Source organism: Rhipicephalus microplus, chromosome 9 (assembly GCF_043290135.1).
Source record: "Rhipicephalus microplus isolate Deutch F79 chromosome 9, USDA_Rmic, whole genome shotgun sequence".
Classification (NCBI taxonomy): domain Eukaryota; kingdom Metazoa; phylum Arthropoda; class Arachnida; order Ixodida; family Ixodidae; genus Rhipicephalus; species Rhipicephalus microplus.
Genome location: NC_134708.1, coordinates 37,186,326 through 37,202,859, shown reverse-complemented (window position 1 = coordinate 37,202,859; position 16,534 = coordinate 37,186,326). Strand labels below are relative to the sequence as shown.

The 16,534-nt window shown below is 45.5% G+C and overlaps 1 pseudogene; it reads right to left on the bottom strand.

Annotated features, from left to right (window-relative positions):
* LOC142772226 (uncharacterized) overlaps positions 1-16,534 on the bottom strand; it is a 77,354-nt pseudogene that overhangs the window by 23,179 nt on the left and 37,641 nt on the right.

Genomic DNA, 16,534 nt, shown 5'->3' with positions numbered 1-16,534 from the left:
GCAACTCCGATCAAACGAGCATGACGCTTACGTGAGACAAAACGTGTGTCACGCCAGCGCGATACATAAATGAGTCCGCGGCTACAAAGACGATTCGCAATACATAATACTTCACTCTAAAAGATAGACACCTTTAGGTGAGCGTTTACGATTCGCTCCGGTCAAACCGGCGTATACTAACATTATACAGACGAACACATAGAAGCAATTATATTGCGCGTAACACGATTTATGAGCATGCGCGTAGAAGGAGCTGAAGTGCGCATGCTCCGAGCTTTCAAGCGTGCAGCGGAATAAAAAAAAGCATATGTCGTTCACCTACGAAGTCTATTGAGAGAAACTTGATGGGGTGTGAAGGCCCCGTCGCTTTGCAGCCAAGCTGACCGCATATCGGCATGACGCGCTCGTCGTAAACGCGTGCTCTATGCAGTTTTCTACACACTATCGGGGCGCTACAACTGCGCGTGGCTGAGCCTAAGCCACGGTGTAAGTCTCCCCACTTTGGGTGGGGAGACTCCTCGTCCTGCGTGAGAGACGCGATCAACCAGATGAAGTAAGAACAGCACACGTCCGTAGGACCACTGATGGCAGCAGATACCTATTGGCCGGCGATCGTATAACTACAAAAAAAAGTTTGGCGTACCATTGCTATACCAACCGGCGAGGCTGGTGGCAGCGCTGACATTCTGCGAATGTCACGTTTCTCACTAACCCATAGGCTGAATTGACTATAAATAGTAGAGAGGCCAGGGAAGTCCATCTGCAGGGCGACAACCCTGCTTCACAGGAGGAAGCCGTAAGCTTGGTGGAACATGCCGCGAAAAGCCAAAAACTCTTTGACCGCTCTTAATCGCAGAGGTGCTGGCCCCCGTCGCCCTATAGGCCTGTGTTCCGGGGACGGAAAGGCGAGGGCCCCCTTATGTGGCGGATAATAAAGCTGTCGTCAACATCATCACGCAAAACGTGCCACGTGGCAGCTTTAGTTGCTGACCTGTAGTATAAACGGGGTTTCACCTTACGAATTCAAAGGCGAAGGGAAGACTGAAATATTCAGGTAACAAGCTCCCAAATGACGGCAGAAGATTATTTTCGCTAAACTAGGCGAAAAACCCTAACGTGTCTTGGGACATGACTGCGCATGTCACTGCGCAGCAGCTCACATTTCCGTGCACTGAGCCATAGACGGACGCAGTTTCCCGAATCCTGTGCTAGTACATTCCCATGAGAATGCGGCAACACTGCAACATGCGAAGCGGCAACACTACAAGATGCGACGCCGAAATGCACCTGTACATCGAAATCTGCAACAATAACAAGGCTTTGCAGCATTTAAGCATCCCTTTTAGTACTGTTTGGCCACGCTTCGCATTTCTTGTGGTGCCAGCTTTGGAAGATCCAATGCGAATGAATACTTTCAATGCACAAACCTACCTTTATTTTATTAGCGGTTTTTATGGTGCAGTCATAGTTACAGTTAATATACAGTAATTTGTTGCGCACACACTGCTTATGCGAGGATGCCTCCAGTGACGTTCGTAAAAAGCTGCGTTGATTTTTTAGTACAACAAAATTATTTAGTACGTATCGCATGCATGGTATGAAGTGTTTAGAATAATTTTACGACAATTTAGAGTACAATTTACTCTACCATAATAAATCATTAAGCTGTCCCAAGCCGCAGAACAGAACGCGGAAACGTAGAAAGGATTACGCTAAGATGTGCGTTTAGAAAAATCATTGGACGATTCAGAGTATGATGTGCTTAGAATAAATTGTGAACGCTTCAGAGCACTGTATGTACTCTACTATAGGGGAGAGCCGTTAGCTGTCGCAGTTATGCACAACCAACAAGGAAAATTTCTTTAGAACAAACTTTCAACAATTTAGATTACAATATTTGGGATAGAGATACGCTGTCCCAGTATGTATGTTTAGAAAAAGTGTTTAAGGATTTTGAGTATTTTTCCTCAACTATGGGATAACAGTGAGCCGCACTAAAAGGATGAAAAAGATAGTGTGTATAGAAAAAGTTGTTAATGATTTAGAGTACTTGATACTCTACTATAGGAGAGCTGAAATCAATCGCGTGGGCCTCACACTTGATGACGCCGCATCGGCAGTGCACGCCAAAAGCGGAGAGACAGAACGTGTGTTTAGAAAAAAAATGTTTAACGATTTCGAGTACTTCGTACCCAACTATGGGAGAGCACTGAGCCGTCCCGCAAATACCAAAGAGTCCACATTTGACAGCGTTTCTCTCGCACGCCCAACACGCGTTTAGGAAAAGTGGGTAACGATAGCAACACAGAGAAAACAAAGTTGAACGCTAAAAGGCAGACACTCATATCTGCACCACACATGCTACGCTAGTTTGCAGACAAATCCACCCTGATTGCCTCGAGTTCTTTGATTGTGGCTTTTAAGTATTTGTTTAGGAGATTGTTCAATTTATTTAATTGTCTTGGAATGGAAAGAAATGCACAGAAAGCGTGAATCATTTATCCTATAATTTTATTTCTTAGAACTGCCACCCGTTAGCATTGTACACGCGTCACCAAGAGTGGTCCCTTTGAATGAAAGTAACAGCAATTTCACTCACCCGTTTGTGTGTCACTCTATACGTCCCACGTACAGTTGTCATCAAGCTCAAAACGACCGCTCCCCACGTGACCTGGACTACTTCTACTGATACCAGCCGCAAAGCACTGGCCACTGTTGCCGATAAAATGTCTCCTTATGCTTGGATAGTAGGTCGGCATGCATGGGTAACACCTCGTAAACAAAACTCGGAACTACGTAAGGCTTGCGTCAATCAAAGAGTTTCAGGACGTGCTGCGGAGTGTCCCCATCAAGTTTGATGACGACCCAAAATATCATATAGATATATCGTTCCAGAATCTCACATTAGGCAGACATGAAAATGATAGGATATATATATCAGGAGATCAGTTATGATTTCTCGCGTTTCAGAATCATAATAAGGTTATCGAGAATTCTGGGTTAATTTTTGAAATTCACGAGCCCCGAGCGACTCGGCCTAGTTTTCAGATCACTCTGGCAAATGCAACCGTGAGTTGTTGGTAATTACCTTGATAAAATATATCAAACGGATCGAATGCGTAAAGGTAAGAGTTGTATGGAACAGAGTACATATTAAGACAAATAAAGTATTGAAATTTGAGTAATGTAGCAAGTATACCTTTGTATATAAAGCAATTACGCTAAAAGCTCATGTATCGGGGCTCCTTGCGGTTTTTGGCAGATCAGACCTCAGCCACGTGCTGTTTTTCTACGCGGCACCACAGGAAAAAGGAACATTGGCTGAGTAATGCAGAAAGGCACAGAAATATCGAAAACATATGATGGATAAATTGGTTAAGCTCAGAAGGAAAGTGGCACCCTTCTCAGGTGTATTGACAAACCTCCAGCTCCATTTTCGCAGTGTGCACTGTTTGCTGTACACGGGAATGAAAGTTGAAAGGAATAACAGCAGTGTAGTTTAAACTACCACTGTTACTTGTGTACCAATGTTCCGCCTAATATAAATCTGGGAAGCTTAAGTAGTTTTTTTTATTGTCATGTTTTCACCCAGGTGGCGGGTGCAGTTCAGAGGTGTACTTACTTTTCGACAGCCATTCCTTTTGCATCTCCTTCTTCGATTACGCTGTCGTTCAGTGCGAGGAAGTTGCTGATCACGTGAATCATGGCTTGCGCAATCTGCGTGGGAAAGAACGCGTCATCTTACTTCACACACAAAATACAATTTTATACCATACTAAGCATGTACGCTTATTTTCAAGTCGCTGTACTACTCCGATCTTGTTATAACGATACCTCACTGGGAGCAATATTTCATGCCGCTGAAAACTCCGCACTATAGTTCTCAGTTGTCTCTACTTCTCCAAATCTGGAATAATAACGCCTCGCCACGATAGGGGGAGCCAGTATTGTTGCAGTCGTGTAGTTTTTCATCACAACTGCCATGGGCTATGGATATGCTTGTGAGTTGGCGAGATAGTTTGCATATACAACTGGCTTCTCAGAATGCCCCATCGTAAAAGTCAAACTGAGTTATCGTACATTGCACACTCGGTTACGCATACGCATCCCTAAGGAAGGAAGCACCTGAGGCCGAACGAAACGTTGCAATGAGTTGTAACGTGCAAGTAATCACAACATTCATAAGTTTAATGCGGCAGAAATATTTTCGCCTTCATGATTTAAAAAAGTTCAGTTAAACGAAAAGCTATACGATTGTTTGCATGGTCTGATTCGAATATAGGTCACAGCATTGCTCAATAATTATTACGTCCATCGGGTGGCAAATCAACGGGGGAAAACGGGCGCAATTCTTGAGGTTGTCGAACTTACAAGGTATGGCGTTAAATATAATAAACAAAGAGGTACGAATACTGGATGAACGGACAAAGGGTGTGTCGTTGTAGCCAACGTTTCAACAAGTGGTGTTGAGATTTCCAAGAAAATGGTCTGGAGGCCTTCAAGGAAGCAAGATCATTGTGTTTCTTATGGAACAAAAAAAAGCAAAAAAATCACAGCAAATCCACAGAGTGAATGATAATGAGTGGGGCGAAGCGTCCGTCAGCCGTTCCGCGCTTCGGTTCATCCATACGTCCATCCGTGTGTCCATCCGTTCCTCCGTCTGTGTGGCCGTCCATCAGTCCGTTCATTCGTCTACGCATTCGTCCATCCGTCCGTGTGACCATCCGTACGTCCGGCTGTCTGTCCGCACGTGCATCCACACATCTGTCCCTGCGTGTGTTCATGCGTTCATTTGTCCGTCCGTGCATGCGTCCATGCGTCCGTTCAGGCATCCATCCGTCCATCAGTCCGTTAGTGCGTTCGTCTGTGCGTCCGTTCATACGTCCGTCCACGAAGCTGTCTGTCTGTCTGTCTGTCTGTCTGTCTGTCTGTCTGTCTGTCTGTCTGTCTGTCTGTCTGTCTGTCTGTTCGTCCATCCGTCCGTCTGTGCGTTCGTTCGTCTGTCATTCTAGTGAACAAGTACTCCCTTACAGCGGACAGTCCAACAACCGAACGAGAGGTGGCTACCAACTACTACTATATATACATCGAGGACGGCGATTCACGGCTTAAAAATATTTGCCCCTAAAAGTGGTTAATGTTTTTGAGTACTTGGTGCTCTAGTATAGGCCCCCTTCGCTGACCAGAGGGAGCTACGTTGCTGGCACTTGCTGAGCCTAAGTTCGCCAACGCTGGCCGCCAGGGGCACTAAAAAAAGAGACGTGCGCACGTGTGTCCCCGTGTATCTCTGCTGCAATCCGCCCACTCCCGTGGGCAGGGGGACGCGGGCATCGCGTTCCTTTTTTGACTGACCCCAACCTATTATTCCGTTTTTTTCTCCGATAGGCATTTCGTTCTGGCGCTGCAGTCACACTGAAAAACTAGACTGCACGGTGCCTATAAGAGCGCATAAAGCCGCCCCATGGGCCTCACACTTGATGAGACCCTGTTGGCAAAAATTACTGCGTGAGCAGACGAGAAGTTGTTTAGAAAAAGTTTATTTACACTATGTAGAAAAAACAAAGGTTTCATAACATTCTAGTAATAGGGCACATACACTTATGCTCATCTATGTACCACGGGAAACATCACTACGTTGCAAGGAAGACTTCATTGCTCTAATGTACAAGACAATGTTGACATACGTGTACACAAAAACTTATGGGATATCATACTACAGTGAATGGTATAACGATACAATCAACGCAATGAAACACAATTGATTACAAACGAAATCTTGAATAACTACTTAACGGGCGCTGCTTAACCCCACGTAGGTAGAAAAACGAGTTTCAGCCTTTCGTGTTCAACATTGACGAAAGGGCACGACCAATGCCGCTTCCCGAGGACGAAAAGCTCTTTTTAGAGGAACGCAAGGATCTCTCGTGTCAGCCGGCCCAGTATCGGCCACGAAGCATGCCAGCGGCAGTTCGCAGCCACGGCCTCGCATCGGTTTCGACAAAGGCTGAGCAGCCCCGCAACTATTAAAAGATCCGAGAAGCGCCCACGTGGGAATCGGCCATTGGACACGAATGTCCGCACACCCTGTCCCCGAACACCAGCATGAACCGCATGCCAAAAAAGGCGGGAAGCCACACATTCAATCGTCACATGTCGATTGGTCTCGATCATGACGCAATTGGTGGAAGTGTGAACCACCTGCCATCGCTGGAACCGATCTCGAATGAAAAGCAAGCCCCAGCGCAACCACCAGGTAAAGTCCCGGAGATGTCCTGGCAACGCTGTTGCGGTTTGGTTTCCGAAGCGGTTGATCATATTGACGATATTGGGGCACCAAGGAGCACAGCAGGGCAGCCATTCTGTGTCCACCACTTTAAAGTCGGCCACCTCTATCTCTGGGCATGTAGCCTTCAACCATCGGTGAAATGCCAGAAGGGCTGGATACAAAGATGACAGTTCAGTTTTTTGGGACCTGGGTAATTTAATTTGGCTAGCTGGCAAGAAGACGCGTAGTGGTGACCCTAGATGGTAGCGAGCCAGTGTCTGAGCGGGCGTACTAATGTTGCTTTGTATTCGCAATAGAGTGCGGAAGCACGATGTAGAAGCCGTGACGGAAATGTCGGGGAATGCAAGACCACCTCGATCTAGTGGTTGATTTAATGCCAGACGAGACAATAACTCTGTATGACCAGACCAAAAAAAATGAACTGATGCAGCTTTGCACTTTCGTGGACACGTGGAGTGGTGGTTTTACAGAACTGCAAAGGTACCAAAATTTTCCGAGGTAAACCGTTAGAGCTAAGTATCGGCGTTCCAAGAAGGGGAAGTCGAAGTGTCTGGCTCCTTTTACGTCACTTTGAAGAGTTCGTACAACGAATGACCAGGTGCTGTCCTGTACACCAAATGCAGTGAAAATAACGCCTAGTATTGTAATGCTACGAGATCATTGTAAAGGCGACAAGATGCTAATATACGAGGGTGGGGTTGCCAATAAAGGAATACTGGCTTTTAGAAAAGTTTAACCTTGCACCGGAGATAATGCCGGAATGGTGGAAAGTATCAAGGGCATGCTGCAGCGACTGTTCATTATGAACAAATAGAAAATATAACACTGACATCTTGACCGCTGATCGATTACAACATTTTATGTCACCTCCTTTACATTACATTAGACAAGCTTCGTCCACTAGGTGCCAGTAAGGTTAGCGCTACTTCTGAACGTGAATGCTAGGACATCAAGTATTCTGGACGAGGGCATCGTAACAACGCAATTAGTCAACATTACTGCGCGCCTTTTATGCAAAGTTTCTTAAAAATGAAGGTTTAGTGTAGTCTTAGTTGGTTTAGTGAAGGACCGCCATGCAGCGGACATTCCAAGGAGTAAACTAGAGGTGGCTAAATACCACTACGACGACTACTACTACTACCACGTACATCGCAGACGCATGACCCACGGCATAAGGAGTTTCGCCCCTAAAAGACCCTTTGTCAAATTATTTTCTGACATCCCCGGTTCGACAATATTTATCTCATCAATTCTCCATCTTATCCTGATGGAGAACCTCGTTGGGTTGGTGGGTGACGCCTATTCGTAAGTGAAAAAATGAACTCCAAAAGGCGTTCCACAAGAAGAATACAACAGCGCGTGATGGCTTCTTCACGTTCTTCGTGAATTGGCCGCTTATCGCTGGCTTATCATTTACGAATACTCCTCAAACACACGAGCACACGTAGTTCGCTCACCTTGATGTCCTTGATGGCGTATTCGACGACAGGCTCAATCTTATCGGCGAAGCTCTGTAGCTGATCCGGGCTGATGTTGCTCGGATCGTGCGTCAGAAACTCCAACTCGGAGGTGATGTTCTCTGCCGTCTGAAAGCTCTGCACAATATAAATATAAAAAAATACATTGACACATAGTCAAACTGTCGTGAAACCTTGAATATCATGACGCGTGCATGAAATGGAAATGACAAAGAATAATCTCCCCTGATGCCTGCTCCGACGATGCAACATCGATTAGGATGCCTTACAGGCAGGCACTTGTGGGATTGTAAAGCCAAACCATAAATATGGTTTGATTGCACGAGTGTTACACGGGAACGTTATCTTTGCGTTATTGTGACAAGTGGTTGACTGACGTATCAAAATAATCAAAATGTGACAAATAAATTACGCTCTACAGGTAAGCACAGCGCGACTGAGTTGAGGGATGGAGAACACATACGACACACGACCGCTGAATACCAACTGTGTGGTTCACGCTCATCTCTTATCTTAGTCACGTTTCGCCATGAACCAATTTTCTCAAATCAGAGCCTAACGGTTAAAGATTGCATGCACGTTGTGCATACCGAAAAATTTGTCTTTCTTAAATTGTAAGCAAGTATCTACGTAGCCGCAAGTCATCCATGTTGCTTTGCAATAATAAAATGAAATATCTGGATGGAAATATGTGGCAGTTCTGTTACGCTCATTCCGAAAAAAGAAAAACTGTACTCTTGACGCGGCTTCAGAGAATCGGCATGTTGTGCTATTCGCCGAACATAGAAGGTCCTTCAGTAAAAGACGGGGAGATAATAATATGAGACAAAGACAAAGAAGGTATCAGAATAATAGCATCCGGCTCTCTACTATACGCCAAGGGTAGGGAAACAAAAGTTATCTCTAAGGAAAAAAAAATGCAAACGAAATCGTAAAAAACAGAAAGAGTGAGAAAAGGGGAAAAAATAATAAGGTGCACAGCTCGGCCTATTCGATAGGCCACTGCCACGCCGACCATTGAGGAAGGCCTCAATTTATTTCCGGTTTGATGCCAGTTCAGTTCAGCCTTCTAACACTGGCTGATTCGACAGAGGTCTTATGTCAAGGCCACGGTGTATGTATTTTACACCGTAGTCAAGGAGAGTCATCTCAGCAACTAGCAGCCGTGTGCGCGTGCTTTAGCAAGTGCGGGGAGCACGAATGTGTGCTATAGTTTTATTGCTGCCGGAGTGGTTGAAAAGAACACTACTTTTTGTGCTGATTTGGAAAGCAAAAATATAATATACAATATTGTAACAGTGCACTTCAATATGAAGTGACGACACACGTACTAGTCAGATGGCTCAAATCTTCCTAACCTCAATATATCTTGCTGTTTCTTAACCACAGTCGATACGACTACCAAGAACAAGATGCGTAGACAAATAAGCACAAATGGCTTATGATGCTTATGAAGTAAGCACAAGTGGCTTATGAAAGGTGATGATGTGTAATGACGAGCCAAAGGAGAGGTCAGCTCGTATGGAGCATGTTTCTAGGCTGCTATTATTCACGGGTGAAGAGGGAAATGAGAGAAAAACAAATAGATGTAGATATGATGATGATAGGTGGGTATGGTATACGGCCCAATGCGTCACTCTTCACACTGCCTTGTGCGGTGACAGGACACACACAGAAGAATAATGCATAAAAGGCGTGTACACCCGTACGCTCTCCTCACCTTGTACCGGCAGTGCTGCGCAGACACCTTCATCCATCCTGTCTGACCACTGGGCAAGAGCCGGCATTTCCGTCTCGCGTACTTGTACTCGCTGGCCGGGTTGTAGGCTCCGTACGGACACTCAACTTTGGCCACCGAACCATGAGCTGTGGGTTGCCAGTGGAAGGGGCCCTTGTCCGTCTGCTGTAGTTCCTCCGGGCACGTGTCTGTTGGGAGAGAAAACGTGTAAGCAGTGGACAAATCCTGAGCCAGTTTCGACCCGAGTGATAGCTCTACGCCGTGCCTGTACGAACTGCGGATATTTTCATAACGAAAGGACGAACTGCGCCTAAATGACGGGGACAAATAAAGAGTAACACACGATGCGCATCGGGTCCTGTTTACTTTCCTCCGCCTTTCAAGCGCGGTTTTTCTTTTCGTTATGCAATACCAAAAGGCTGAACGTCGTTCCTTTTTGCAGACCATTGATTCATTTGAATTTATCTGATCTTTCCTGTTCCTGTCGATTTTGTTTGATTATGTATTGTTTTATAATATATTCTGCTCTGTGCTTGTAATTATATGAATTCTTTTGCTATTACCTATTTTGTGTCGGCTGCTTTTTTTTCTCCTGTTTTTTTTCAACTCTCCGCTGCACTGAGGATGGTGTGCCTAAGTCTCCTCACTGGCGTTGCGCACGTCAAACAACCCCAGGTGGTCGAAATTTCCGAAGAATATTCCACTATTGCGTGTCTCATAATCATATGGTGGTTTTGGGGCGTTTATTCCCACATATCAATCAACATCATCAATTGTTGGCGTTCATGTCCATACATTTGCCTCTAACTACAGATGCTGCCATTTCGCTGTTGCTTCGCCGACTCTGAATGCCAAATGAGCCCTTCGGCTTTGCTGGCTTTCAAGGGGCAGTGGGCGCTGGCGTTTGGAACAAACATACTTCTCGACTTAGTGTGTATGAAACGTAGGACCTGCGCGACCCCAACGCAAGACATGAGACTTGGGCATGGTGGTCTCTGCAGCAAAACTTAATCTTGCGCCTGTGGTGTCTGGTTCTTCTCGTTCATGTGTACGTTGAGCAACTCCTTCTCGTCCTCTTGTGTAGTTGCGAAACTTATTTTCGGTGATATTATATTGCAATTTACAAGCCTTGTGCGTGAAGCGAACGCTCGGATTGTGTTTTAGAATATCCTTGCAGCCCTAGTAGGGCATCGTCGAAACCGTAATATAGCCCTGAAAATGATTTCTCTGAAAGCAGCTGCCCGCTACGCACGCATGGCAACATTACATATGAATGATTTTTACAGTGAGCTCACCACTGTTGTGTTTCAGAGCTCGTCTGCTCACTCGGAGGCTACGGGTTCGAATACCTACCAAGTCGGCCACATTACAAAGGAGGCGAAATTCTAGAGGCTACTGGGCTTAGAGATGATTGCCCGTCAAATAACACCAGGTGGTCACAGTGTCCAAAGCCCTCCACTAGAGTGTTTCATATGGTGACATCGTGGTTTCGGGAAGTAAAACCTCGACAATCATCAATATAAAAAGATTCAAACCTCCTAGAACTGCGAACACGATTTTAAGACGTCTGCAGAAGCTACGCAAAGTTTGTGACCGCTCTAGCTCCTCCATCCTTTACTACGACCAACCCTAACCTTTGCCTTAACCACTACCGAAAATAGACTCGATACCCTACATCCTTGGAAAGCTCGTATTTCTAGTGTTTACACATATCCTGAGCCAATGTTTTCGAAACCATATCAACCTACGATGGTTCGTGGTTCGAGTCCTCATAAACAGTGGACAGCGATAACTGGAGGCACTACAATGTTAGCAGTATCGTGTGCTGAGCCCAGCATATTTAAGATGTCAAGTGTTCGAAAGGCTGAACGCGCAGAAAGCTCAGAATTCAGACCCCAAAAATTTGGGTAAGTCCGTGCGTGGTTCAAAAGAGTTTAAAAACACAATATGTATCCTGTGCATTATTATAGAGCCTTATAAAGATGGACTAAATGTGTTTAGACAAACTCGTTGAGCATTTATAGTGCTGAATAGTCAGCCATGGCAACTAAATAAATAAAGATGTGACAGCATATTCAAGGATTTATTGATGAGTGGGGCGGAGGGTCTGTCCGTCCATTTATCTGTCTGTGTGACAGACAGACACAGAAGCTCCGCCCCACACATCATGCCTACGTGATAATGCGGTGAATTTCTTGTTTTAACAGCGCACTCAGTCCTCTTTAATAATCAACTATATGAAAACTACTTCCGCCATCTATTGATAATAATTTCAAGGGCATATACACACGTCATTTAGTGAAAATTTTCTAAAACTAACTAGAAGATGATACTATTACAACACAACATTACGAGGGAACGAACCACACTCTAAGGAGCTTCACCCCTAAAAGATAAGGTGTGGCCTATTGCGTCACTCTAAAACACACAGGCAGAAGTGGGAAGGCTGATCTGACTGTTCCGCCCATGTAGGTGCTAGTTGGCGAATAGTCAAGTGTCTTCACAACAGAAAACAGACACACACACACCTACACACAAACTAAGTTCTGATGTGCGCGAGATGTTGCATGAATCTTTATCTTAGCATGCCGAGAAGCCGCTGGCCTTCGTGGCAATATTGAACGACAGAAAGAAATATCAACGTCGGCTACCGCGAGTTTCCGTTAATATGGAATGGCTTTAAAAATACCAATAATCAGAGCAGAGGGTTTTTTTTGGTGGAAAAAGAATAAGGCATACAAACGAGTGTTGATGGCGTTCCAAGAGTTTAATACTGCTCGAGAAAGCCCGCAACACAAGGAAACTAGTGCTTTCTCCGCTCAATATATTTACGACTCTCTAATGGTGCCACCGCGGCAGTAGGCTCAACTCAACTATGGGTCACCCGCAATTTTCGGGGCATGCGACGGGCCCCACCTATTTTTTTTTTCGTCGAGCGGCCGGAACTCTACATAAAGTCAGTAAGGTAATTCAGTGTGTTTAGAGCAAATGTTCGACGATTCAGAGAACGATTTACTCTACAATTGTGTGTATGAAAAAGTGTTGAGTTGTTCAGAGCATCGGTACTTTACTATGGAAGAGCAGAAAGCCGTTTCATATACATGTGGTGCTTGAAGGTGTGTTGAAAAAATTCGTTGTTTAGAAAAAAGTTGTTAACATTGTAGAGTACTCGGTACACTACTATGGAAGAGCTAAAGGCCGTCGCGTGGGCCTCACACTTGATGAGGCCGCATGGACAAATATTACCGGCTGTCAACATTGCTTATGTGTGTTTGGAAAAAAGTGTCACAACAATTTCAAGCACATTGTACTTAACTGTGGGAAAGCTGTGGCAGTCCAAATTACTAAAAGCCGTACCAGAAATGTGCTGTGTGATTACAAAAAGTGGTTAATGATTCAGAGTACGTCGCATTCTACTACGAGAGGGCAAGAAGCCGTATCAGAGCATGTGCTTAGAAAAAGTGGTTAACGATTTGGATTACTTAGTACTCTACTATTGCAGAGCATAAAACCGTCCCGTGGCCGTCACACTTGATGAAGCCGTGTCGACAAAAATTACGCTGACTCGGGTGGAGTCTTTGTGGCACTGAACTTGTGGCGCGCATCGCCGATGGAGCTTGGTTTAGAAAAAGTTGTTAACGATGCATAGTAGTCGGTACTCTACTATGGGAGAGCAAAATGCCGTCCCGTGCGCTTCACATTTCATGAGGCCATGTCGGCAAAAGTTCTGCCAGTAAATTAACCCGACTGTAATTCAGCCAATACAATGGCTAACACAGACGTTCTGAACCGGCCGAATGGAAAGGAGCTGGAAGGAAAAGCATTAATGTCCTGCAATGGTGTCCTTAGACTCGTTTCTTCTTACCAGGTGACGTTTATCTCACGCTGCACTCACCGATTTTATCGCGTCGAACGTTATGTAAACATTTTATTCTCTCTCTCCAAACAGAAGACTACGACTTTCGACCCCATTCTCGAGAAGCACGCAGTTACCGGGTAATTTTTAGTGGCGAAGCTTCTTATAACGGCACCCGTTTGTCCCTCGTAGCCGTTGTAGTGTGTAACAAGTATAACATTTTGACCTCCAAGGTGGTGCTAGTGAGAGAATTTCTTCTGTGCGTTGTCGAACAATAAAAAATAGCATTCAATGTACATGTCGATGGCTGCTAAGGGGGAATGAGAGACAGGAGCATTCGGCTTTTAGTTAACGTGCACGCTGCAATCCGCATTAGCAGCCATTGGCATGTACATTGAGCACTGTCTGACAAGAAAGGGTTGCTACGTTATACTCACTGGGTGTAACCTCTTTAGTTTTAGAAAAGTTAAGCGAGCGTTGAGTTGCAGTGCCATGATTACAATGAACTAGTATATACCATGAACTCGAGGTGGTTAAAGGTGAGAAGTAGACACGAAGCGCAAGCCGTAAGAAAGTAAAAGCCGAATTCTCCTGTCTCTCATTTCCCATTAGCAGCGATTGCCATGTACATTGAGCACTATCTGACAGGAAAAGGTTGCTACGTTATACTCGCTGGGCGTAACCACCTTGATTTTAGAAAGGTTTAGCGAGCGTTGGGCCGCAGTGCCATGAATACAGTTAACCAATATATACCATGAACTCGAGGTGGTTAAAGGTGGGAAGTAGCAAGCGCTCTACCTCTGAGCTACACCCCCCAAAAAAAGGTGGGAAGTTGACCCGAAGCGCAAGCCGTGAGAAAGTGTGCGTGCGCCACCTCTCGTTTAGTCCTTGGAATGTCCCCTTGATGGCGGTTGTTCTATATGGGGAATATATGATGAAAAGATGCGGGTACTTGGAGTGTTGAATAGATGGACGAACGGACACACAGACAGATGCATGGATGGACGCGTGAACAGACGCAGGGGCGGCTGCATGGACGAACGCAGGGACGGAAGCACGAAGAGACGCACGCATGGACGGGCGGATGGACGCATGGACGGTCACACAGATGGACGCATGGACGAACGGAAGCAAGAACGAATGGACGGACGAATGCTTCGCCCCACTCTCCATCATTTATTCCGTGGATATACTGCCATTTTTTTCAGCGATCCTAACGCCAGACATACAAAGTGAACCCCAACATCGCGATCCTCAAGCCACGCTTGAGAGAAACACCGCTTGTTTATTTTTGAGGCGAAGGCCATAATTGCCTTTCTTGACAGTTGCGTCCGCGAGACCTTCCAAACGTTCCTTTCCCGCAAGGTGTCATAGGTTCTCGCAACATCACAATAAAAGCCCACATGACCTTGTCCCACTGACTGTTTCGCATCATGACATCCCATGCTACCTAAATTTGGGACGTAGTTATGCCATGTCACATCACGTGATGACGCCTTCCCCCTTCGAGTGATTCTAGAAAAATGCAAAGAGACCTTGGGATTTTTTCAGACACGTGACCGCTGCAAAACTGGAATGACATTCGCTAGGTTATTGCAAGAAGGATAAAGTAACAACTTCATTGGAGTAGTTGGAGTATCGTGATCTCGTTTTCGCGAGCTTGTTATGGGGTATAGGATATATTTTCCCGTCATCTTGATGCAGACTTGTAAGTTCATTGAAGGCTGACACTGTCACCTATCGGGGGGTCCGCTTCTAAGCAAAGCACCACTCGAATCGTTAACCACGTGCCACTGCATGTCCTTACTTGTTGCAAGAGTTTCTCCACTAAGCGTGGTCCTAGACAAGGAGGATAAAAAGTTGCAATTTTTCTTTAATCCTCCTCGGTCCTAGACCATACAGATTGCATATCCCCTTGATTGGCTCAGCATGGGCTTTGTTCAAAGTCATTACATGATGCGTTGCTCACCTCTCAGCTCGCACAGGGGGCCCCCGTAACCAGGAGGGCAGTGACAGGTGAAGCTGTTGATGCCGTCCTCGCACTCACCGCGGTTCTTGCACGGACTTGAGAGGCACTCGTTGATGTTCTGCTCGCAGAGGTTTCCTTCGATAAAAGATGAAACAAAACACGTTCATATGGTTTTCTTCGTGAAACGAAATCATTTTCGCGCATGCACGTGCGCATGCGCGTAAACACAGGATTGAGGTGTGTTTTCTGTCCTACACAAACTTGCACATTTGCGTCAGGTGAGCAGACTATTAAAAGGTCACTTTCCTGGGTTTCGTTTTTATTGTATTTATTACAAGCAGGTAGGCCCTATATTTTCGTTAGATTAACTCCAGTTGTTTGTTTGTTTGTTTTTTGCGAATACCAATCGGTGAGTTCATGATTCACATTTTCCTGGTGTCGTGGCATTTAGTACCAGGTTTTCCGATGATAAGGGCATCAATTTGTATATAAATATTTGAGAAAATATTGTTAAGACCGCGTTGGCAGCAAATAACTTCTGTTGAAAATTATTTGAGGAAAATAATATCGCAAACATGTTTTTTGCCATCGGAACAATCCGTGGCACACTGCGTGTGAACTTCTTTATGTGTGCGCTATAAAAAGCAATTACTTATTCATAAGCTACACAACGTTCGGCTACGCGTTCTAGCAACCTCAGGCGGTCACGAACAATATCCTGTACATCGATTATCCAACTAACTCATCTAGTTCAACTTCCTTCCGCACATTAGTTGCTAGCCGGCCATGCACATACGGCGAAGCGTACCCGAATGGCAAACCGTACGCGGCCAAACGTGGACAACCTTTTAACGACTGATGCCGATGGAGCTATCCGCTAGCGCCACATAATGTACCCGTTATGACAGTGCGACGACAAAAAGATTAAAGGCACACCACGACAAGTGGGCCCTTTGCTGTGCGAGCACACAGTGAAATATTGCGAGTCCTATTTGATATTCGTATGCCGAGAAAGGCGAAAGAGGAACACATCAGAAGGAATTAGTGCGAACCATTGGCCAGCGCTCGTGTCGAGCTTTCAGTGGACTATATACGCCCATACACCCACAACAGGGGCACGCGGGCATGCCCGATGGGAGCTGCACGACACAGCGCATTAGCCGGAACGTCGCACTAGAAGGGAGCTACACAGGCGGAGAGAGTCCAG